The 23888-nt window shown below is 41.7% G+C and overlaps 1 long non-coding RNA gene across 1 annotated transcript in view; it reads right to left on the bottom strand.

The window, feature by feature from the left end:
- Positions 1–23502, bottom strand: part of LOC111538157 — a 69714-nt gene extending 46212 nt beyond the window's left edge. The window contains exons 1-2 of the long non-coding RNA XR_002730237.2: positions 23399–23502; positions 2776–2901 (exon numbers count right to left, since the gene is read on the bottom strand). This is a non-coding gene — a long non-coding RNA (uncharacterized LOC111538157). The remainder of the gene's footprint in view (positions 1–2775; positions 2902–23398) is intronic.
- Between the last annotated feature and the right edge of the window lie 386 nt (positions 23503–23888).

Raw genomic sequence — 23888 nt, 5'->3', positions numbered from 1 at the left:
GTCGTGGCTGGGCTCGTCCCCTGTAAGATGGAGAAGAATGAACTTGGGAATGAGTTCACCTTCACCTTTCAAATCCATCTCAAAGGCCGCCTGCTCCTGGAAGTCCTTCTGGGTCCCCCAGAGAAACTGCTGCTTTCTCTGGGCTCCCCCAATGCATCACTTACCTGGCCCTTATCACGTTTGACAGGATGGCCCAATCGCCCCGCGTCCATGCTTATTCCCTCAGGCAGGGACTGTGATCTCTTTTTTCTTTATACCCATTCATGTACTCAACAAAGCTGGCCTTTATTCTGGGCCACGTCCTGGGCTGGACACGAGGGACATGGCTGGTGCCCTCCAGCCACTGACAATCCAGTGGAGGTTGGACAGTCACCTCCTACCACACAGTGAGATGGGCATCCGATGGTGCAGGCCCCAGCTATGGAGGCAGAGATCCACTAACCCAGCCCAGGGGAGCATGCGCAGGTCCGGAAATGATTCTCAGAGAGAGGACTAAATGAGTAGGATTTTGAAGGATGTATAGGAGTTGGTGGCATCATGAAGGAGAAAGGGGGCACATCAAGTTCAAAAATAGTTGCCAAGCTGGGCGCAGCAGCACAAGCCTGTAATCCCAGCACTTTGGGAAGTGGAGGCAGGTGGATCAAGAGGTCAGGAGTTCAAGACCAGCCTGGCCAATATGGTGAAACCCCGTCTCTACTAAAAATACAAAAATTAGCTGGGCATGGTGGTGGGCACCTGTAATCCCAGCTACTCGGGAGGCTGAGACAGAGAATTGCTTGAACCCAGGAGGCAGAGGCTGCAGTGAGCCGAGATTGTGCCACTGCACTCCAGCCTGAGCGACTGAGCAAGACTCCATCTCAAGGAAAAAGAAGAAAAGAAGAATAAGGAGAAGGAGAAAGAGGAGAAGGAGAAGAAGGAGAAGGCAAAGGCTAAGGTGAAGAAGAAGGAGAAGGAGAAGAAGGAGGAGAAGGAGGAGGAGAAGAAGAGAAAAAAGAAGAAGAGGAGGAGGAAGAAGAAGAAGAAGAAGAAGAAGAAGAAGAAGAAGAAGAAGAAGAAGAAGAAGAAGAAGAAGAAGGAGAGGAGGAAGAGGAAGGAGAAGAAGAAGGAGGAGGAGAAGAGAAGAAGAAGGAGAAGAAGAAGAAGAAGCAGAAGAAGAAGAAGCAGAGAAGCAGAAGCAGAAGCAGAAGAAGCAGAAGCAGAGAAAAGAAAAGAAGAGAAAAGAAAAGAAAAGAAAAAGTTGCCAAATAGTTCAGTAAGACTGACTATAAACAACCTGGGGTGACCCTAGCATATGCAGGGTGCTAAGAAATTTCTTCTTTCTCTTGTTCACATTTCTGGGTACCAAAGAAGACCCAGGCCAGTGCTCAAGACACAACAGGGTATTCAGACAGCAGATCTTCTCTCTGCTGTTCCAGCCCATTCGATGGTAAACTTCTGCTTGCCAAGTTCCATATATGTCCATAGGCCCGTATACAGCAATTCACACAGACACTATATATTTGGCTTCGCCAACAAATGAATAGCATGTGGGATGTGCCAAGTACTTGGGCTAATAGCAGCAATCAGTAGCTTTCCCCTGCCCCGTGCCCAGCACTGTGCTTAGCTATGTGTGCTTCTCATTGCATTCCATTTGATACCCACTACAACACAGTGAGGCTGTTGTCACTGTCTCTGTTTTGCAGATGTAGAAACTAGGAGACAGAGACAATTGCCCAAGGGCATGAGTTGGGATATGAAGCCAGGCCCATCTGACTATGTGACACTAAACTTCCACACTAGTTCCCATTTGACAGGTTAGGCAAACTGAGGTTACATGCCTTGCCCTGGAGAAGCACCGTTAATCAATCAGTAAAATCCCCAAGGCATGAAAACGTGATTTTACTTGGCAGTGTTTCCAGCTGAAGAGAGAAGGATACAAGCCCATTTCATCATTTATAATCCTTTCAAAATGAATCCTCCAGGACCCAGGGGCTGATCAACCCCCACCCTTGCTCAGATTGCTCTGGAGGGCTTGCTGAGCCTGAGCAGGCCCAGCCGGGGTCTGTCTGCCAAGGTCCTGGCCACCAGGAAGGGTCTGGCACCCACACGCCCACTCCCTGTACAGCCTGCTCTGCCCCACCCTGCGCTGCAGGAGATGGCCTCCCAGTGAGCTGTCGGTAGCCCTAGAGGTGAGAGTAAAGAAACCAAAGTGGGGCTCCCACCCCTCCCCTTCAGTCTCCTCCAGGTCTTGGCTTTGTGAGACCACAGGACTGCGACTCTGCATAGATGCCAGCCTGGGCTCAAACTGTATGAGTCTAGGCAAGCCACTCACCTCCCTGTGCCTCAGTTCCCATGCCAGTGAGAGGAAAATACACCAGGACTTTCTTTGGGTATGGGAAGGATGAGGGAGGTAACAGTGATGTCAACCAGCCCAGCTGCATCTGATTTTCCTGGAGCCACCTGAAAAATGCAGATTCAGGGCCAGTGCAGCCCATCTGAGCATGGGGCCCAGGAAGCTGTGTTTCTAACAGCCTCTCCAGGTGATTCCAATGGGAAGCCAGGTTAGAGGCTGCACAGAGAAGACCGAGCACCAAGACACCCCAGGAACCAGGGAAATGACAGTCCCTTAAACCCATGGCTCCCTCTGCAGGTATTACCTGGCTCAGGGCCAGGGAGTCTTTCTGTCTCCTCCCCCGTGATCCCCGTTATCCAGTCCCATCCTTCCTCTGCAAGAGCCTCAGGACTTCTCCCTCCACTCTTCTCTCCACTGGGATCTGGACACTCTTAACTTCTCACCTGGACAACACAGTAACCCCAACAGGTCCCCATCTCTAGCATCTCCCCAGTCCAATCCATCTCACCGCAGTCCTCTTCCCAGAACCAGGTTCTCCTCTCTTCACCCCGTCGGTGGATGCTTGTGTCCTGTGGAATCAAAGACCCTTCACCGTGAGGGATAGGAACCAGCCCTCCCTACCCTTCTATCTGGTCCAGCCTGGACCCCTGTCCAATCCAGACCCCAGCTCCTGGCCTTATCCACTCTAACTCCAAACCTGAAAACTTCCTCCACCCAGCTCAAGTGTCATCCCCCAACTCCTGGACCCCAGTCTGCTGCTCCACCAGCCCAAATTCCACTTCCACCCCAGCAAGGCCATGTCAAAGGCCATGTCCTCTACAGAGGTGCTGCCCCTTGGCCTCTTGTGAGCACCTGCTGCACTGTGCACCTTGCAGAGCCACAGGAGACCCGCTGCTGCTGCTCAGCTGTGTGGGAAGGAGAGTGAGGTGGGTGGGGTATTCCCCCCCAGCACTCTCTCCCAGGCTCCCCACAGGCAGGTGGGCTACATGCCCCCATCCCCAGCTCTCTCTGCATCCCCAACCCAGGCAGCTCTTCCTCTCCTCTCGACTGCAGGCCCCAAGTCCAGCACACTGCACTGTCTCCTAGGATGACCCTTCTCCCTCCTCGCCCCTTTGCAGATGGCACATCTGCTAAATTCTCCTCAAGTGACTCAATTTGAGGGTGTCCTCTCTCCTGCCAGAGACTGACCAATACCCTTCCTATAGCAAAACAGCCTCATGAAATGGCCACATCAAGTGGACCCTTCCAAATATCTTGCTTCATTCAGGTAGGTAATATAATGTCTCCATCTAGCTCCTGGGGCACCTATCTCTCCCCGGGGAATAATGTTCTAGACATCTGAGAAGTCCTGGGGTGAGCTCAGCTTCTAAAAGCAGGGAGGCAAGGCTGGCTGGGCACTGCTGGGGACATTGGAGCCCATACTACTACGGAGGGCAGGCACATGTCAATGTTCCCAATCCAGTGAATGCCAACCTGTAGAAAACACCTCTGCAGACTCTTTCAGTGGAAGGAAGTTTGGGAGACAGAGCCCCACGAGGGACATGGGAGAGTAAGAATGAGGAGGTGAAAATATTCCCGATGCATCCCCAGAAACAGAAACACTGGAGTGGACAGATCACCTATGGGGCTGGACCAAACCCACCTACCTGCCCAGTCAGGACCTCAAAGAAGCAGCAGGAAATGTGAATGTTTGCAAAGCTTCCCAAGGGGATTCTGATCAGCAGCCAGGCTTGGTGAATAAATGACTTAAAATTCCTGAATGCCAATCCTGAGTATCTACAGCCCTATGATCTAATATTAACAAGATTCCATGAAGATTGCAAGTTCCAATTCTACTCTGGTCCTCGGAAGCACCCAGAAGGAATTAGACAGGAGTGTATCATAACCACCCCACACCTCCTCCTTGATATTCCCAATCAGTCTGCACTCTGAAGAAGCTTGCTCCAAACTCAGACTTTATAAAGATCAAAAGATCCTTGCACTTGGCTTCCAAAGAGGCACAGACCTCATTGCAACACCCAGACCCATCTCCAGTGTGAATTCCACTTACATTTCATGAACCAATAAGTACATGTCTAAAGTAATATCAATATTTATTGGGGTTGAACAAGAATCCACACCGATGTGTATCTCTGGGCTTTATCTACGTGTCCCTTATAGAGTTATTAAAACACCAAAATATAATTTTAATAATCAGTGGGATTTTAATTAACACACAGTAATGATTCCCATTCAATGGAACGCCTCAGATTCAGAAAGTAATTACTCACTCACGACACTTAATTTGAAGTGTTGCCACAGATTTGTATCTCCTGAAGCCACAAGAAGTTAGATCATAATGTTTCTTGTTAGAACTCATAGAGCGAGTTCACTTCAGAGGGAGGATGGAGACCAGGTTCCAAGGCAGAAGGAAGAAAACGGAAAGAGCTGAAGCCAGTTGGGCAGCCTCCGAGGAAGGAAGAGAAGCATTGTCCCAAGAGGGAGAACATGGTGGCATGGCCCAGCATGCTCCCCTGCACCATGCCAAGGTCCCCAGTGTTGGGTACTTCCAGGAATGGAGAGCTCATTACCACAAAAGAAAAGTGTCTGGTGTAACCTTAGAAAGTTACTTATCTCTGAGTCTCTATTTTCTCACCCACCCAGTGGAAGGAATGAAACCTGGCCCTTGCTGCTGTGAGTAAAAGCTGATCGAGTACTGGTCTCTCCAGACACGTGAGGTGCTCAGGATCAGCCTGGAAAATGTTCTAGGGCCATAATTCCAGAGGACGTTGGCAGGCTCCAGGGTATGGGATAGGTAGAGAAAAGCAAAGGCTGGGCAACCTTCACCCACACAATCATGTTTGGGCACCAGTGAGACTGGCTTCAGCATCACTGGGCTGCTTCATACCACCCTCGTTATCCCTACTTCATACACCGATCCCAGGGGGAGGCCATATTGATACTAATAGCAGAGCCCTTTAGAAGTTCAAGCCAGGTGTGCAAAGGAGACCTGTACAGTGATGGCCACTGCTGCAGGCCCTATGGCAGCAGACATGCAAGTCCACCTGCACACCCAGCAATAGAGAAATGGCCTATCGATTTAAATGTGCTACAGCCATCAACAGGACGATGAGGATTTTAGATGAGGTAGATATCATCCCACCAAGTCTTCTCCACCTGCACAAAAATTATCCCCATACTGACAGCTCAGAGTGAAGTTCTAGAAAAGCACATTGCTTGCTTCAGAGCAGTGTTTCTCAACCAGGGAGGATTTTGTGCCCCAGGGCACATTTGACCCAATCTAGGTGCTCCTGGCATCTAATGAGTAGACAGCGTGATGCTGCAATGCACAGGACAGCCCCCCACAGCAAAGATTTCTCCCATTCAAAATGCAGGAATGCTGAAGTTGAGAAATCCCGTTCTAGATCTCTATGTGGCCCCTGCTTCATTAATGAAAAAGAACAGATCTGCCAGGCACTGTTCATATGTGATCTCATTTGATCTTTACCTTATGTGAGGTAGGCATTAGCATTCCCTATTCTACAAATGAGAAAACTGAGGCTCTTCATGGTAAAATAACTTGTCTGTGGTTATATAGAAAGCGGCAGAGCTCGGTTAATTCATCAAATGTCTGCTGCCCATGATCCTTGTAAGACACCATGCTGTGTCCCCAGATTGACGCTGAAGGCTTTTCAAAGACTACAGCCCTCTCTCCAAGGTAGAAGCTCTAGCCCAGTGCATCTTAAAGCCATGTAAACTCTTTGAAACTCCTTTGGTTTGTACAGAAGTGTCCCTTCCAAAATTCTTGTTGCAACTTAATCCCCAATACAACAGTATCAAGAGGTGTGGCCTTTGAGAGGCACCCTTATAAAAGGTCTTAAGGTTGTAAAGAGCTCTGTCTTGCCTTTTCACTCCTTCTGCCATGCGAGGATACAGCCTTCCTCCCCTTCGGAGGATGCAGCCACAGGGTTCCATCTTGGAAGCAGCGTCAATGCCGTCAGCTAATTTTTTTTTTTTTTTTTTTTTTGTATTTTTATTAGAGACGGGGTTTTACTGTGTTAGCCAGAATAGTCTTGATCTCCTGGCCTCGTGATCCACCTGCCTCAGCCTCCCAAAGTGCTGGGATTACAGGTGTGAGCCACTGTGCCCGGCCCTTTTATGTATTCTTACAGGACTTTTTTCTGGCCCCAAACACTAGATATCATGACCCTTTAATGTCTTCAACTGAATAGAGGGGAGAAATTGAGGCAAGTGTGTATTATTCTTCTTTTTATAGCAATTTCAATGATAACTCTTAGAATTATGGTGCTAAGAAGGCCATTCAGGATGTCCAGTCTGACTCCTACCCACTCATCCTGCAGTAGGAAAGACTGAGATTAAGGGAATATTCACATGATGGACACAAGCAGGAGGGACAGAGAGAGAGAAGAGCAGAACTGATGGAGCAGAAAACCAAATCAACCAAGTAGAGCACTGGCTGAAAAATCCTCCTGTAACCCAAAAGAAAGGATCAATAGACAGCATGAGGAACAAAGTGATATGTATCAAGAAAACTATCCTAGTGGCACAATATTTGTGCAACTGAAATTCTAGAGAGTCCAGATTAGACAGAAAGCAAGCTCTAATTTAAGTACTAAGTGAAAAATAGTTGCCCTGAGATCAAGAAAGTCTCTCCTTGTGTTGATTTTTCATGTTCTTTTTTAGATAAAATCAAAGAGACTAATGCTAAAGGATGAAGAAAAAAATGGACTGGCATCCTAGGTAGGGGAAAAATGATTTGGCTTCAAAATTTTCCTCCATATTCCCAAATGACGGAACACAACAGCACCTTCTCCATAGATTAGGAGGGAGAGTTAGTGACCCGAGAATTTTTCCCTGCCAAGAAATGGATCAAAGATGAAGAAGAAGAAAAAAAGATTGAAAGAAAGGACTCTGGAACTCTGAAAACATATTTCTCACATGCCTTTGAGGAGAAAACATTTACTCTGAGAGAAATTCTCTAACTTGAACCAGGAAATAAGAATCCTTCCTGCTCTAAATCATCTATTTTTTTAATCATCCCTTATTTCATTTCAAAACAAATTGTCTAGTAATCAGAAATATATAAAAATGCCTCTGTAAGGTGGGAGAGCTCCATCAGAGACATGACCAATTTTCTTAAAAATTTTCCAAAGTATATTTTTTATATTGGTGTCCAGATGTTGGCTCATGTTTCTGAAGTAAGGATTAATAAAACACATCTTCCAGACCTGAACGTACTCAAGGTTCTCGTAATTAAAGACAGATCTCCCTTTCTTTCACGGTGCACCGTTTTTCATGGCAGATAACCACCCACCTTCAGCGCATGTTTGGTCCTGGGGGACTGTGTACCTGAAACTGTGCTAACTTCTTCCTCTATTTATACACATACATTTTTCATTGCAATTGCAACTTTATAAAGTAAATGTTAACACTAGCACCGTTTTTGAGATGAGAAAACTAAGGCTTGCAGAGATTAAATAATTTGTCCAAGGTCACCACTATTGAATGGTAAAGAAAAAATATACACTCAGCTCAGTGTATCCTAAAGTCTATTTTCTCTCCTTCATTATACGGTGACATTCCCCACCAACACATGCAGGGAGGGGCTGCCAGGATGAGACCACTCCTTTGTGTTTTTTTTTTTTTTTTTTAATCCTTTGAAGAAATTTTACAGATAGTAAAATGTACAGATCAATGAGTTCTGACAAATATGTACATCCTTGCAATCATCAGCCAAATAAAGTTACAGACTATGTCTCTCAAAAAAAGAAAGAAAGAAATTCCCTAGACAACCAAAATATCTACCAAAACAAACAAAAACTGTGAATAATTGTATTGATGCTAAAGGTAGGTAATATATATATTTAATCTTACCAGTAAACAAAGAAATGTAAATTAAAATAACTGAGACATCACATTTGCCTATTAGTTGGTGCCAATTATTTTTTTAATGTAGGCTCACAGCTATTTATCTGATATTCCTGAGGCCAAATGTGAGCCCAAACTTAGAAATTTTCAGACTTTAGAAAGGAACTGTGGTGCATATGCTGGACATAAGCAGCCCTTTCACCCTAAAATGTCTGGAGCAGCACCCCAAAATCCAACAGCAAGATATTTCTAAAGCAAAATAGGAATGTCTACACTAAATGAGACAGATGCAGGCTGTTAATGTCTTCATGTCAATTGAGGTCACGTTTTGATGCTAAATGAATGATGAAAAAAATTTTGGTTTTCAGAGCTACATATGAATATCAGAATTGGATATCAGAATTACATATGAAGGGCTGGAAACTTATAAATAACATCTAGAATTTAGGAGGTGTCTAGAAAAAGATGTACTCTTACTTTATAAATTGAAGTTTATATTCATAAAACCTTTTCTGGAATTTAATTTGAAATGTTTCAATACCTAAAAAAAAAGTAAACGTTCTTTGTCCCAGAAATTCTGCTCCTAGAAATTGATCCTAAGGAAATTATCATAGCTGTATACAAAACCTTCACTTTAAGGGGCTCAGCATAGAATTGTTCAAGGCAGTGAAAATTTGCAAACCATTCAAATGTCCAAAAACAGGAGATGGTTAAATAAATCATGACACATCTAAAAGCAAATATGTGGTAGGCATTGAAAATGCATGGTGAAAGAATATCTAATTACATAGAAAGCTGATTATAGAAAATGTTAAATGAAAAAAATTACAAAGCCAGTTATCCTGTATAATACCCTTTTATAAAGGAAAATAGAAATATATGCATAAGTATATACAGAGAAGAAAGACTGGAAGGATATTGTATTAATCCTTTCTTGTATTGCTATAAAAAAAAAATCCTGAGACTGGGTAATTTATAAGAAAATAAGTTTAATTGGCTCACAGCTCCACAGGCTGTACAGGAAGCACAGTGCCAGCATCTGCTTCTGGGGAGGCCTCAGGGAGCTTTTACTCATGGCACAAGGCAAAGCCAGAGCAGAGGCATCTTCATATGGCCGGAGCAGAAAGAACAGACAGAGAGGAGGGAGACGCTACACACTTTTAAACAACCAGATCTCGCAATAACTCACCCACTCATTATCACAAGTACAGCACAGAGGGCATGGTTATAACCCGTCATGAGGACTCTGCCCCCATGATCCAGTCACCTCCTACCAGGCCCCACCTCCAACATTGGAGATTACAATTCAACATGAGATTTGGACAGGGACACAGATCCAAACCATCAATATAACCAAAAACTTAAAATAGTGGTCATTTCTGGACTGTATGATTTTTGTACGGATACTTTCTTCTTTTTGCAAATCTGTATTTTCTAAATTTTCTCATTCACATGACTATTTCTGTAATAGAAAAATAATTATGAACATTAAGCAAAATGCCTGTTTTTATTACAAGAAAGCATAGGAATAGAATAGAATTTGCAACATGCTCAACACATGCAAAACATCCAATGTGAGATTATGCAGGGGGGAGAATGCATGGAATGTGAAATGGTGCATCCATTTGATATTAGAGTTGGAAAGGAAATCACTAATCCATTTTCACAGCTGGGAGACTGAGACCTAGAAAGGAGACTGAATCCGATGAGCCAGCCAGGCCTTGACTTTGAGACAACCAGACTCTGAAGATTTTTCCATGACCCAGGCTTTGATTGTTTTTGGTTTTTGTGGCCCTTCCCTCTAAGTTCTATCACTTTAAGAAATCAGCTGGGCTTAACTCTCAGTACCAGGATTGTTCAAATAAGCAATATGCACCATAGGGGGAAAATATTGATCCGAAAACATGAGGGTTGTTTGTCTACTTTCACACAGCCAACCAAATTAACAAGACAGAATGACTCAGAATGTCAACTGAATCAGGGAGGTGTTGCCTTGGAGGACAAGGAAAAGGTGATCTGTGAAACCAGCCACAGGTGCCATAAGCCAAGAGGACAGAAATTGCTCACAATTTCTGCAAATCTAGTTCCTTCTACATGGCATGAAAGATAGACATGACTTTGATGCTACATGGAAACCTACAACTTTGTCACTGAGGCACAAAAGATATTCATTTTCTGGTGGTGAAAAATTTATTACCACAAAAAAAAATTTATCTCAGTGAGGAGATAGTTCGGAAAAAAAATACTCTTCTCCTCCCCTGGCCATGTCAATCTTATTAGTGACAAATTACCCTTTCCCACACACTGTCCTTTTGTTTACTAATTATGACTCCTGCTGTCAGAATAGAGAATCAGCCACACTGGCTCCTGCCTCAGTGGATGCTCAGACACATGCAGATTCCTCTATGCCCTTGTAAAATATTCTGCACAAAAGAAATAATTCTAAATCCTACCATTTTTTGCACAATCCTCTTAGAGTCTTGAGGGGCAGTAAAAAAGAAAAAAGGGAATTGTTGGTAGATTTGTTGAGACTTTGAGATGTCCTTCAGTGAGTAGAGGCAAAATAAAGCCTTTTTTCAGACGTATAAAAGCTAAAAGAATTCATCACCAGCAGACCTGTGCTACAAGAAATGTTAAAGAAAATCCTTCATGCAGAAGGAAAATGATAGCAGATGAAAACCTGGATCTACACAAAGGAATGGAGAGCACCAGACATGATAACTATGTGGGTAAATACATAGACACTTTTCTTATTATCTGAAACTCTTTAAAAGATAATTGACTGCTTAAAGAAAAATAACAACAATATATTATGGGGTTTGTAATGTATGTAGAAGTAAAATGTATGGCAACAGTAGTGCAAAGGCCAGGAAAGGAAAAATAGAAATATACTGTTATAAGCGACTTATACTGTATGTGAAGTGATATAATAACACTTGATGGTTGAGCACGATAAACTAAAGATGCGTATTAACCCTAAAGCAACTACTAAAATAACTGAACAAAAAGTTATACTAATAGGCTAATAAACCAAATGAGATGACATACATGGATCATTAAAAAAATACTCAATCCAAAAGGCAGACAAGAAGAAAAAAAGAACAAAGAACAGATGAGAATAATAAAAGATTAACAGCAAGATGGTAGATTTAAACTTAACCATATCTATAATGGTATCAAAAATTAATCATTCAAATATCGCAATGAAAAGACAGAGATTGTCAGATTGGATAAAAACAAAACAAAACAAATAGACCCAACTCTGTACGACCTATAAGAAACTCACTTTAAATATAAACACACTAATAGGTTAAAAGTAAAAGGATGAGAAAAAAATATACCACACTAACACTAATTAAAACAAAGTGGGAGTGGTTATATTAAAAATCAGACAAAGTAGATTTCAGAGCAAAGAATAACAAAGAGATAGCAAAGGTCATTTTTAATGGAAAAGCATTAATTCATCAAGAGAACATAATGATCCTATATGTATACTCATCCAGTAACAAAACCTCAAAATATAGAGGGAAAAATTGTCAGAACTGCATAAAGAAACAGACAAATTCACAATTCTAGTTGTAGATTTTAATATCCCCTTTTCAGTAATTGACAGAACAAGTAGATGTGAAATCATTAATAATACTTGAAGAACACTATCAACCAACCTAATCGATCCATATAGAGCACTTCACCCAACAGCAGAATATACATTCTTTTTCAAGTACACTTGAAACAATCACCAAAGTAGAACACATTCAGGACCATAAAACAAGTCTCACTAATCCATGTCATACACAACATTTTCACTGACCACAACAGAATTAAGTTGAACATCAGTAAGACAAAGCTATCTGGAAAATCATCAAGTACAGTCATTTCTTGGTATCTGTGGGGGATTGATTCCAGGACCTCCCACAGACACCAAAACCTGCAGATGTTTAACTCTCTGATGTAAAACGGTTTAACTCTCCGATATATAACGGCATAAGTTATTTCCATATAACTTATACACATTCTCCCATACACTTTAAATCATCTCTAGATTACAAGTCATGCCTAATAAATACAGTGTATATTCTATGTAAATTAGTGTTATGCTGTAGCTTTTAGGAAATAATGACAATAAAAACTAAGTCAATACACGGTCAGTACAGATGCGATTTTTTAAAATATTTTCAAACCAATCTGTAATTCAACCAATCTATAATTGGTTGAATCCATGGGTGTAAACCCACAGATACACAGACTAACTGTATTTGGAAACTAAACACTCTCCTAATACTCCACGGGTCAAAGGAACAATCAAAATGAAAATGAGAAAATATTTTAAACTGAATAAAAATGAAAATACATCAAAATTTATAGAATGCTGCTAAAGCAGCACTTAGGGAGAAATTTGTAGCATTACAGAATAGGAAATGTCTAAGTCGATTAGCTCAACTTTCAGCTTTAGAAACTAGCTAAAGAAGAATAAATGAATCCAAATTTAAGCAGAAAATAGTGAAAATAAAAACAATCATAGCAGAAACTGAAGAAATAGAAATCAGTAGAAAAAACTAATAAAACTAAAAACTGGTTTTTTGACAAGATTAGCTGATGAAATTTTAGCCAGGCTGACCAGGAACAAAAAAGAGAAGAAAAAATTACTAATGTCAGGAATAAGAGAGGTGATACCACTACAAATTCTACAGATATTAAAAGGATAAATAGTGAACATTACTATATGTTGTATGCCAACAAAATCAACAACTTAGATGAAATTTGACAAATTACCAAAGCTTACTTAAAAAGAAGTAAATAACCCAAATAGTAGTTTTACTGTTGAATAAATTCAAATTTTTGTTTAAAACTTTCCCAGTAGAAAACACCAGGCTCAGATGGCTTTACTGGTAAATGCTACCCAAATATTTCAGAAAGAAATAATACCAAATGTTTCCAGAAAATAGAAGAGATGGGAGGGTTTCTCCACAGATTCAATAAACCGGCACAATCTTGACAACAAAACTAGATTATTACAAGACAGAAAACTATAGAACAACATGATCATAAATGCTTCACAATCATAAATGCAAAATTGCTTTAAAATTTTTTAGCAAATCAAATATAATAACAAATATAAAGGACGTCATGACCAAGTGGGTTTTCTCCTTGGAATAACAGATTGGTTTAATTTTTTAAATTATTATTATACTTTAAGATCTAGGGTACACGTGCACAATGTGCAGGTTTGTTACATATGTATACATGTTGGTGTGCTGCACCCATTAACTCATCATTTACATTAGGTGTATCTCCTATTGAGGATTTTTGCATCGATGTTCATCAGGGATATTGGTCTAAAATTCTCTTTTTTTGTTGTGTCTCTGCCAGGCTTTGGTATTAGGATGATGTTGGCCTCATAAAATGAGTTAGGGAGGATTCCCTCTTTTTCTATTGATTGGAATAGTTTCACAAGGAATGGTACCACCTCCTCCTTCTACCTCTGGTAGAATTTGGCTGTGAATCCGTCTGGTCCTGGACGTTTTTTTGGTTGGTAAGCTATTAATTATTGCCTCAATTTCAGAATCTGTTATTGGTCTATTCAGGGATTCAACTTCTTCCTGGTTTAGTCTTGGGAGGGTGTATGTGTCCAGGAATTTATCCATTTCTTCTAGGTTTTCTAGTTTATTTGTGTAAAGGTGTGTATAGTACTCTCTGATGGTATTTTGTATTTCCATGGGGTTGGTGGTGACATCCCCTTTATCATTTTTTATTGCATGTATTTGATTCTTCTCTCTTTTCTTCTTTATTAGTCTTGCTAGCAGTCTATCAATTTTGTTGATCATTTCAAAAAACCAGCTCCTGGATTCATTGATTTTTTGAAGGGATTTTTGTGTCTCTATCTCCTTCGGTTCTGCTCTGATCTTAGTTATTTCTTGCCTTCTGCTAGCTTTTGAATGTGTTTGCTCTTGCTTCTCCAGTTCTTTTAATTGTGATGTTAGGGTGTCAATTTTAGATCTTTCCTGCTTTCTCTTGTGGGCATTTAGTGCTATAAATTTCCCTCTACACACTGCTTTAAATGTGTACCACAGATTTTGGTATGTTGTATCCTTGTTCTCATTGGTTTCAAAGAACATCTGTATTTCTGCCTTCATTTCATTATGTACCCAGTAGTCATTCAGGAGCAGGTTGTTCAGTTTCCTTGTAGTTGAGCAGTTTTGAGTGAGTTTCTTAACCCTGAGTTCTAGTTTGATTGCACTGTGGTCTGAGAGACAGTTTGTTGTAATTTCTGTTCTTTTACGTTTGCTGAGGAGTGCTTTACTTCCAACTATGTGGTCAGTTTTGGAATAAGTGTGATGTGATGCTGAGAAGAATGTATATTCTGTTGATTTGGGGTGGAGAGTTCTATAGATGTCTATTAGGTCCCCTTCATGCAGAGCTGAGTTCAATTCCTGGATATCCTTCTTAACTTTCTGTCTCATTGATCTATCTAATGTTGACAGTGGGGTGTTAAAGTCTCCCATTATTATTGTGTGGGAGTTTAAGTCTCTTTGTAAGTATCTAAGGACTTGCTTTATGAATCTGGGTGCTCCTGTATTGGGTGCATATATATTTAGGATAGTTAGCTCTTCTCATTGATTTGATCTCTTTACCATTATATAATGGCCTTCTTTGTCTCTTTTGATCTTTGTTGGTTTAAAGTCTGTTTTATCAGAGACTAGCATTGCAACTCCTGCCTTTTTCTTGTTTTCCATTTGCTTGGTAGATCTTCCTCCATCCCTTTATTTTGAGCCTATGTGTGTCTCTGCATGTGAGATGGGTCTCCTGAATACAGCACACTGATGGGTCTTGACTCTTTATCCAATTTGCCAGTCTATGTCTTTTAATTGGAGCATTTAGCCCATTTACATTTAAGGTTAATATTGTTATGTGTGAATTTGATGCTGTCATTATGATGTTAGCTGGTTATTTTGCTCGTTAGTTGATGCAGTTTCTTCCTAGCATCAATGGGCTTTACATTTTGGCATGTTTTTGCAGTGACTGGTACTGGTTGCTCCTTTCCATGTGTAGTATTTCCCTCAGGAGCTCTTGTAGGGCAGGCCTGGTGGTGACAAAATCTCTCAGCATTTGCTTGTCTGTAAATGATGTTATTTCTCCTTCACTTATGAAACTTAGTTTGGCTGGATATGAAATTCTGGGTTGAAAATTCTTTTCTTTAAGAATGTTGAATATTGCCACCCCCTCCCCCACTCTCTTCTGGCTTGTAGAGTTTCTGCTGAGAGATCCACTGTCAGTCTGATGGGCTTCCCTTTGTGGGTAACTCAACCTTTCTCTCTGGCTGCCCTTAACATTTTTTCCTTCATTTCAACTTTGGTGAATCTGACAATTATGTGTCTTGGAGTTGCTCTTCTCGAGGAGTATCTTTGTGGCGTTCTCTGTATTTCCTGAATTTGAATGTTGGCCTGCCTTTCTAGGTTGGGGAAGTTCTCCTGGATAATATCCTGCAGAGCATTTTCCATCTTGGTTCCACTCTGCCTGTCACTTTCAGGTACACCAATCAGATGTAGATTTGGTCTTTTCACATAGTCCCCTATTTCTTGGAGGCTTTGTTTGTTTCTTTTTACTCTTTTTTCTGTAAACTTCTCTTCTCGCTTCATTTCATTCATTTGGTCTTCAACCACTGTTACCCTTTTTTCCAGTTGATCGAATCGGTTACTGAAGCTTGTGCATTTGTAACGTAGTTCTCGTGCCAGGGTTTTCAGCTCTATTGGGTCATTTAAGGACTTCTCCACATTGGTTATTCTAATTAGCCATTCATCTAATCTTTTTTCAAGGTTTTTAGCTTCTTTGTGATGAGTTTGAACTTCTTCCTTTAGCTCAGAGAAGTTTGATCATCTGAAGCTGTCTTCTCTCAACTCGTCAAAGTCATTCTCCATCCAGCTTTGTTCCATTGCTGGTGAGGAGCGGCGCTCCTCTGGAGGGGGAGAGGTGCTCTGATTTTTAGAATTTTCAGCTTTTCTGCTCTGTTTTTTCCCTATCTTTGTGGTTTTATCTACCTTTTGTCATTGATGATGGTGACGTACAGATGGGATTTTGGTGTGGATGTCCTTCTGTTTGTTAGTTTTCCTTCTAACAGTCAGGACCCTCAGCTGCAGGTCTGTTGGAGTTTGCTAGAGGTCCACTCCAGACCCTGTTTGCCTGGGCATCAGCAGCAGTTGAACAGCAATTTTTGCTGCCTGATCATTCCTCTGGAAGCTTCATCTCAGAGGGGTACCTGGCCGTGTGAGGTGTCAGTCTGCCCTTATTGGGGGGTGCCTCCCAGTTAGGCTACTCAGGGGTCAGGGACCCACTTGAGAAGGCAGTCAGTCCATTCTCAGATCTCAAACTCCATGCTGGGAGAACCACTACTCTCTTCAAAGCCGTCAGACAGGGACATTTACATCTGCAGAGGTTTCTTCTGCCTTTTGTTTGGCTATGCTCTGTCCCCAGAGGTGGAGTCTACAGAGGCAGGCAGTCTTCCTTGAGCTGTGGTGGGCTCCACTCAGTTTGAGCTTTCCAGCTGCTTTGTTTACCTACTCAAGCCTCAGCAATGGCCAGCGCCCCTCCCCCAGCCTCGCTGCTACCTTGCAGTTAGATCTCATACTGCTATGCTAGCAATGCGGGAGGCCTCATGGGCCTGGGAGCCTCTGAGCCAGGTGCAGGATATAATCTCCTGGTGTGCCATTTGCTAAGACCCTTGGAAAAGCACAGTATGAGGGTGGGAGTGACCCAATTTTCCAGGTGCTGTGTGTTATGGTTTCCCTTGGCTAGGAAAGGGAATCCCCTTACCCCTTGTGCCTCCCACGTGAGGCAATGCCTTAGCCCTGCTTTGGCTGTCACTTAGTGGGCTGCATCCACTGTCTTGCACCCACTGGCTGACATGCCCAAGTGAAATAAACCCGGTACCTCAATTGGAAATGCAGAAATCACCCATCTTCTGTGTTGCTCACGCTGGGAGTTGTAGTCTGGAGCTGTTCCTATTCGGCCATCTTGGACTATTGGTTTAATTTCTGAAAATCACTATACTTCATTATATTAACAGACAGAAAAAAATTGTTTTAATATGACCATCTTAATAGACATATAAAAAGCATTTGGCCAAATCAAGCATTCATTTCTGAAGATGTGTAGTGAATGAATAAATAAAAGAACCCATCATTAAAAAAAAAAGAAAAACAAAGACACTCAACAAACTAGGAATGCAAGACAACTTGCTCAATATGATAAGGATGATTGCCCAAAATCTTTTGCTAATAGTATATTTAATGGTAAAATACTAAATTGTTCCGTCCTAAGTTCAGAAGCAAGTCAGAGAAGTTTGCTCTCACCACTTCAATTCACCATTGAACTGGAAGTTCTAGGCAGTGAAGTAAGGCAAGACAAAGAAATAAAAGGAATTATTGAAAGAGAAAGCATAAAACTGTTTTTATTCATGGACATATTGCCCATATAGAAAATTCTATGTAATACGCAAAAAAAAATTGATTAAAACTAAATAAGTGAGTATGGCAAGGCTGCAGAATATAACATCAATATAAAATTCAGTTATATTTCTATAGACTGGAAACAAACAACGAGAAATTGAAATAAAAAAATTTATGTAGCATTAAAAAATAAGAAACATTTAGGGGGATAAATTTAACTAAAGATGTGGAAGACCTGAATACAGAAAACTAAAATGCTGAGAAAAACTAAGAAAGATCTAAGTTAAAGAAGAAGTTTTCATAATCATGAACCAGAAGATTCATAATTTTAAGATATCACATCTCTTCTAATTGATCTATAGCTGCAATGTAATCTCAATAAAAATTCAAGCAAGCTTTTCTGTAGAAGGCCAACGTTAAAATTTGTATGGAAATGCAAATGACCTATAGTAGCCAAAACAACTTTTAAAAAGAAGGACATAGTAGGGCGACTAACACTAACTGACTTCAAGACTTACTACAAAACTACTGTGGTCAAAAAAGTATGGTATTAGAGCTAAAATAGACAACTAGATCAAAGTTCAGAAATCAACTCACATAGATAGGAACAACTGATTTTCAACACAAATATTAAGACAATTGAATGAAGGAAAGACAGTCTTTTCAACAAATAGTGCTAGAACAACCAAATAATTATATGCCAAAAAAGAACTTCAATCCATACCTCACACTATATATAAAAATTAACCCCAAATGAATGATAAAACTAACTGTAAAAAATTAAACTATAAAACTTCTAGAATAAAACATAGAAGAAAATCTTTGTAACCTAGGGTTGAGCAAATATTTCCTAGATACAACACTAGAAGCGCAATTCTTAAAGGAAAAAAATTATAATTGAACTCATCAAAACTAAGAACTTCTGTTCTTCAAAAGACACTTTGGAAACTTAAAAGGCAAACCACAAAATGAGAGAATGTATTTATAAATTGCATATCTAATAAAGAATCATAACCAGAATACATAAAGAAATCTCAAAACAGTAATTTTTTAAGCAGACTAAGTTAAAAAAAAGTGTTGGTAAGGATGTCGAGAAATTGAAACACTTATGCACTGTTGGTGGGAGTGTAAAATGGTGTAGTCACTGCATAAAATGGTATGTCAGTCCTTCAAAAAATAAAAAACTAGAATTACCTTGTGATATGGTTTGGATTTTTGTCCAAGTCCAAGTCTCATGTCAAATTGTAATCCTCAGTGTTGGAGGAGGGGTCTGGTGGGAGGTGACGGGATCATACAGGCAAATTTCTTCCTTCCTGTTCTCGTGATAGTGAGTGAGTTCTCACGTTATCTGGTTGTTTAAAGGTGTGTAGCACCTCCCGCCGCCACTGTCCTCCTCCAGCTTCAGCCATGTAAGATATGCCTCCTTCTGGCCAGGCACAGTGGCTCACACCTGTAATCCCAGCATTTTGGGAGGCCAAGGCGGGCAGATCACAAAGTCAGGAGATCAAGACCATCCTGGCTAACACAGTGAAACCCTGTCTCTACTTAAAATACAAAAAATTAGCCAGGCATGGAGGAATGCACCTGTAGTCCCAGCTACTTGGGACACTGAGGCAGGAGAATCGCTTGAACCTAGGAGGCAGAGGTTGCAGTGAGCCAAGATTGGCACTGCACTGCAGCCTGGGCAATAAAGCAAGACTCTCAAAAAAAAAAAAAAAAAGATATGTCTCCTTCCTCTTCACCTTCCACCATGATTGTAAGTTTCCTGAGGCCTCCCCAGCCATGCTTCCTATACAGCCTGTGGAACTGTGAGCCAATTAAACCTCTTTTCTTTATAAATCACTCAGTCTCAGGTAGCTCTTTATAGTAATGCCAGAACAGACTAATATACCATGTATTTCAGCAGTTCCACTTCTGGCTATACTACTGTCTGAGTGTGTGTGTCCCCTCAAAATGTATATGCTGGAACCTAATCTCTAATGTAATGGTACTAAGAGGTGGGGCTTTTGGGAGGTGATTAGGTCAAGAGGGCTCCACTCTAATGAATGGGATTAGTGCCCTCATAAAAGAGACTAAAGGAACTTTTTTATCCCTTCCATCCTGTGAAGACACAGCCAGAAAGTGCCATCTATCAGGAACAGGCCCTCACCAGAAACTGAATCTGCTGGTACCTTGATATTGGACTTCCCAGCCTCCAGAATTGTGAACAACAAATTCCTATTGTTTATAAATTACCCGATCCAAAGATCCCAAATGAACTAAGACAGGGTATAGATCCAAAAGAATTGAAAACACTTTCTTGAAGAGATATTTGTACAGCTATGATCAGCATTTCTGTACATCAGAATTATTCACGATAGCTAAAGCATGGAAGCAGCACAAGTGTCCACTAATAGAGGAATGGATAAACAAAATGAAGTCTATCCATACAATGTGATATTATTCAGTGTTACAGAGGAGAGAACTTCTGACATATGTTACAACATGGATGAACCGTGAAGACATTATGCTGAGTGAAATAATCCAGTCACAAAAGGACAAGTGTTGTCCAGTTTTGATGGCTTACATCTTGTAATCCCAGCACTTTGGGAGGCCAAGGTAGGCAGATCACCTGAGGTCAAGAGTTCAAGACCAGCCTGGCCAACATGGTGAAACCGTGTCTCTACTAAAAATACAAAAATTAGCCAGGCTTGGTGGTATATGTCTGTAATCCCAGTTACTTGGGAGGCTGAGAATTGCTTGAACCTGGGAGCCAGAGATTGCAGTGAGCTGAAATTGTGCCACTGCACTCAAGCCTGGGTGACAGAGCAAGACTCTGTCTCAAAAAGAAAAAAAAAAAAGGACAAATGCCATATGATTCCAGTTACATGAGGTACCTGCAGTAGTCAAATTTATAGAGCCAGAAAGTAGAACGGAGGTTGCCAGGGTTTGGGGGAGGGGAATGGGGAGTTAGTGTTTCATGGGGATGGAGTTTCCAGTAAAGAGTCCTGGGGGGGCGAATGGTGGAGATGCTTGCACAGGATTATGGATGTATTTAATGCCATTAACAGCATGCTGAGAAATGGTTAAGATGGTAAATTCTATGTTAGGTATATGTTAACACAATGAAAAAAACTGCAAAACAAACAAAACACATGCGTGGGCCAGGCACGGTGTCTCATGCCTGTAATCACAGCACTCTGGGAGGCCAAGGCAGGCAGATCACTTGAGGTTAGGAGTTTGAGACCAGCCTGGTCAATATGGTGAAACCCTGTCTCTACTAAAAATACAAAAATTAGCCAGATGTGGTGGCAGGCGCCTGTAATCCCACCTACTCAGGAGGCTGAGGCACAAGAATCTCTTGAACCCAGGAGGTGGAGGCTGCAGTGAGCCTAGATCTCACCACTGCACTCCAGCCTGGGTGACAGAGTGGTGCTCTGTCTCAAAAAAAAAAAAAAAAAAAAACAAGTATACACGAACCTTCATGTAGTTGTCCCAGGAAGAGGCCCTCCAACTCTCTCTTAAATCTTACTTTGGCTCTTTTGTAATAATCTTGCTTATTTACTTTTTTCTCCATGCATAAATACCTAAGGCAACTTCTTGTATATGTTTTTTCTTTCCAATCCATAATAGATTTCAGGGAGGGGGAAGAAGGAGGGGTGCTGAAAGATACACTGGCCAACATCTTTCAGTGTGACAGCATCACTGGGCTAGAAGGGACCAGAGATGATGACCTGGACCAATCCACTCATTTTACAAACCAGGAACCCAGAACTCAAGGAAGAATAGGGATCTTCCCAAGCTTACCTGGTAAGCTGGTGGCCAACCGGAACCCAGAATCCCAAATCCTCCAAAATTCCTCTTAGACTCTTACCTTTATGCAGTAGCTTGAGAAAGAGATAGAACAACTAAAAAAAGCAGAACTGAAGTCTGGAGCCATTTAGTGTCACTGAAAAATAGTAGCCTCTATTTCAGTATTCTAGAGTGGTACTCGCTGATATTCCCAACCGGAGCCCGGAATTTCACAGAAAATGCTACATCATATTCCACTGTCTCCACCTAAGCGGAAATTATTTCCACTTAAAGTGGTTAAAACAAAAGGTGGTAGACACCTAAATTGCTGAGCTTCTGTTATCTAGGCATAGTTTGTGAGCTATTTCAAAGCAGAGATGGAATGTTCGAGCACAGACTTCCTACGTATACACTTCTTTGTAAATTAAACACATGTATTGTTAAGCATGTGTTGTTATTTATATTGAGCTGAGTTAACCATAAATAAAAGTTCTAGTGTATTTTCCTTGTCTTCAGTGTTAGCTCCCTGCAAGTACATCTACCCCCTTTGGAAGCCACCAGTGTAGAAGATTTGATTGTGGGGAACAGCGTGTTGGCGTGAGATCAGGAAACCTGGATTCTACTATATCCTGTGCCACCCTATCTCACCCAATTCTTACTTCCATTATGCAGACTAGGAATCTGAAATGCAGAGAGGTGGAGTGACTTGCCCAAGTCACACTGAGAATTGCCAGAGAGCAAAATTAGGAGTTGGGTCCAGATGTGATACCAGAATTGTTTCTTCTGGGATTGGGCTACGGTGCTACAAGGCAACATTTAGTAAGAACAGGAGATCTCAAAGGTTCCAAGGTAGAGCAAACACCCAACTCCTAGAATGTCTTGGCAAAAACACTGCAGTCTACAGCTTAGCTGGAGATACAGACATCACACCAAATAAATAAACACGTAAGTTTTTGCAGGAAGTGCTACAGAAGGGGAAATGGCATGTGTGTCATGAGAGAGTAAGATGAGAGGAACATTGGAATCCAGAAGCCAGGGACTTAGAACTGTCTTCTTAGTTTGCTTATTTCAGACTCTACAAAATAATATATCAGCTATCAGGGGATGGAGGATGGTTTTTAGCACCCCACATTCCCTAACAGGTTAAAATTCTCCACTTAGTTCAAACCAAGATGCCAGCTTCCCTCAGCTGTCTGTAAAGAGGCTAACAGCCAATTTGTGTTAGTAGGAAATCTGTTGTGAATGTATCCAATTCACTGCCACTGTATGTATGTTTAATGTTTCCTGTTAGGAATCATCTTGTTACTGTTATGTCCCCGTCATTTCAAGCTCTCCTCCCCCCTCTTCATTTTATGAACATGGCACACCAATTAATATTCCCCCAATTTTGTTATTGTTCCCAACCTATGTGAATAATCACCCCTCATTGTATTGCGCATTAATTTCTACAGTCTGTCAGCCTGTATTGGAATGTTCTTTCTAGCAGGGCCCTGGGCCAGGCCTGGAGCTGCTCCTTAGTAGATGAGTAAAAATTGATTCCCTGGTCCCCTTGAATGATTCCCTGGCCCCCATAAAGGGGCCCTTTCCTCAAGCTGTGGCCCCTCCCAAAGAAGAGGGAAGAGACAGAGACAGAGAAGCTTCCTTTGACATTTGAGGTGTCTGGACTCCTCTAGGTAGCAAATTGGTTCTCATGGTGTACACAGAGGAGGGATGATATCAGAGCTCAAGTACAATGCTCCAGCAACGCGTACAGATCGTGTGCTCACAGGGACACAGTTTCACCTTGTGAAGCAGCATCAAAAGGAAGGGAGGGAGGAAGGGAAGAAACGGAAGGAAGAAAGGAGGAAAGAAGAAAGGGAACGAAAGAAGAAAGAAAGAAAGAAGGAATGAAGGAAAGAAGGAGGAGGGAGGGAGGGGGGAAGAGCAAAAAGCCTGCAGCATTTCAACAAACCAAAAAGGAAAAGGGACGACTTCTGACACTTACCTATTTTGAGGACTGAACCCAAACGACTGAGGTGACACCAAATAGGACAAATGTTGGTTCCTAGAGCATGGTGACCTCACTGCATAGCTACCAAAGAACACGGCGTCTTCAGAGCCAGGCAGAGCAAGATCGGAGTCACAGCCCTGCCCTGCTGTTTACCAGGCTGAAGGCTCCTGGTGGAACCTCTCTCGCTGGTCTGGGTGAGACCCCATAGGCCACCTCTGCACCCACAGAGCTTGCCCCATTCGTGTCCTATGGGGTTGATCAATTGTTAAGTCCAGTCTCTTCTCCTAGCCTGGAAGTTCCAGGCATGGCACTGTGTATAAGACTAATTATAGCTGAAATCCCAGAGCTTGGAGCAAGGCTACAGAACTCAAGATTCACCAGAGAGCAGAAGCTAAAATCAGACTAGGATAATGAGTGGTGGGACAATCACGACCCTTATGGCAATGACACAATGTAGCCACCTTTGACTGAGCATCTATTCTAC

Source organism: Piliocolobus tephrosceles, chromosome 6, assembly GCF_002776525.5.
Source record: "Piliocolobus tephrosceles isolate RC106 chromosome 6, ASM277652v3, whole genome shotgun sequence".
In the NCBI taxonomy this organism is placed as follows: domain Eukaryota; kingdom Metazoa; phylum Chordata; class Mammalia; order Primates; family Cercopithecidae; genus Piliocolobus; species Piliocolobus tephrosceles.
The sequence above is the reverse complement of the archived record's forward strand: the minus strand, read 5'-3'. Positions and strand labels throughout refer to the sequence as shown.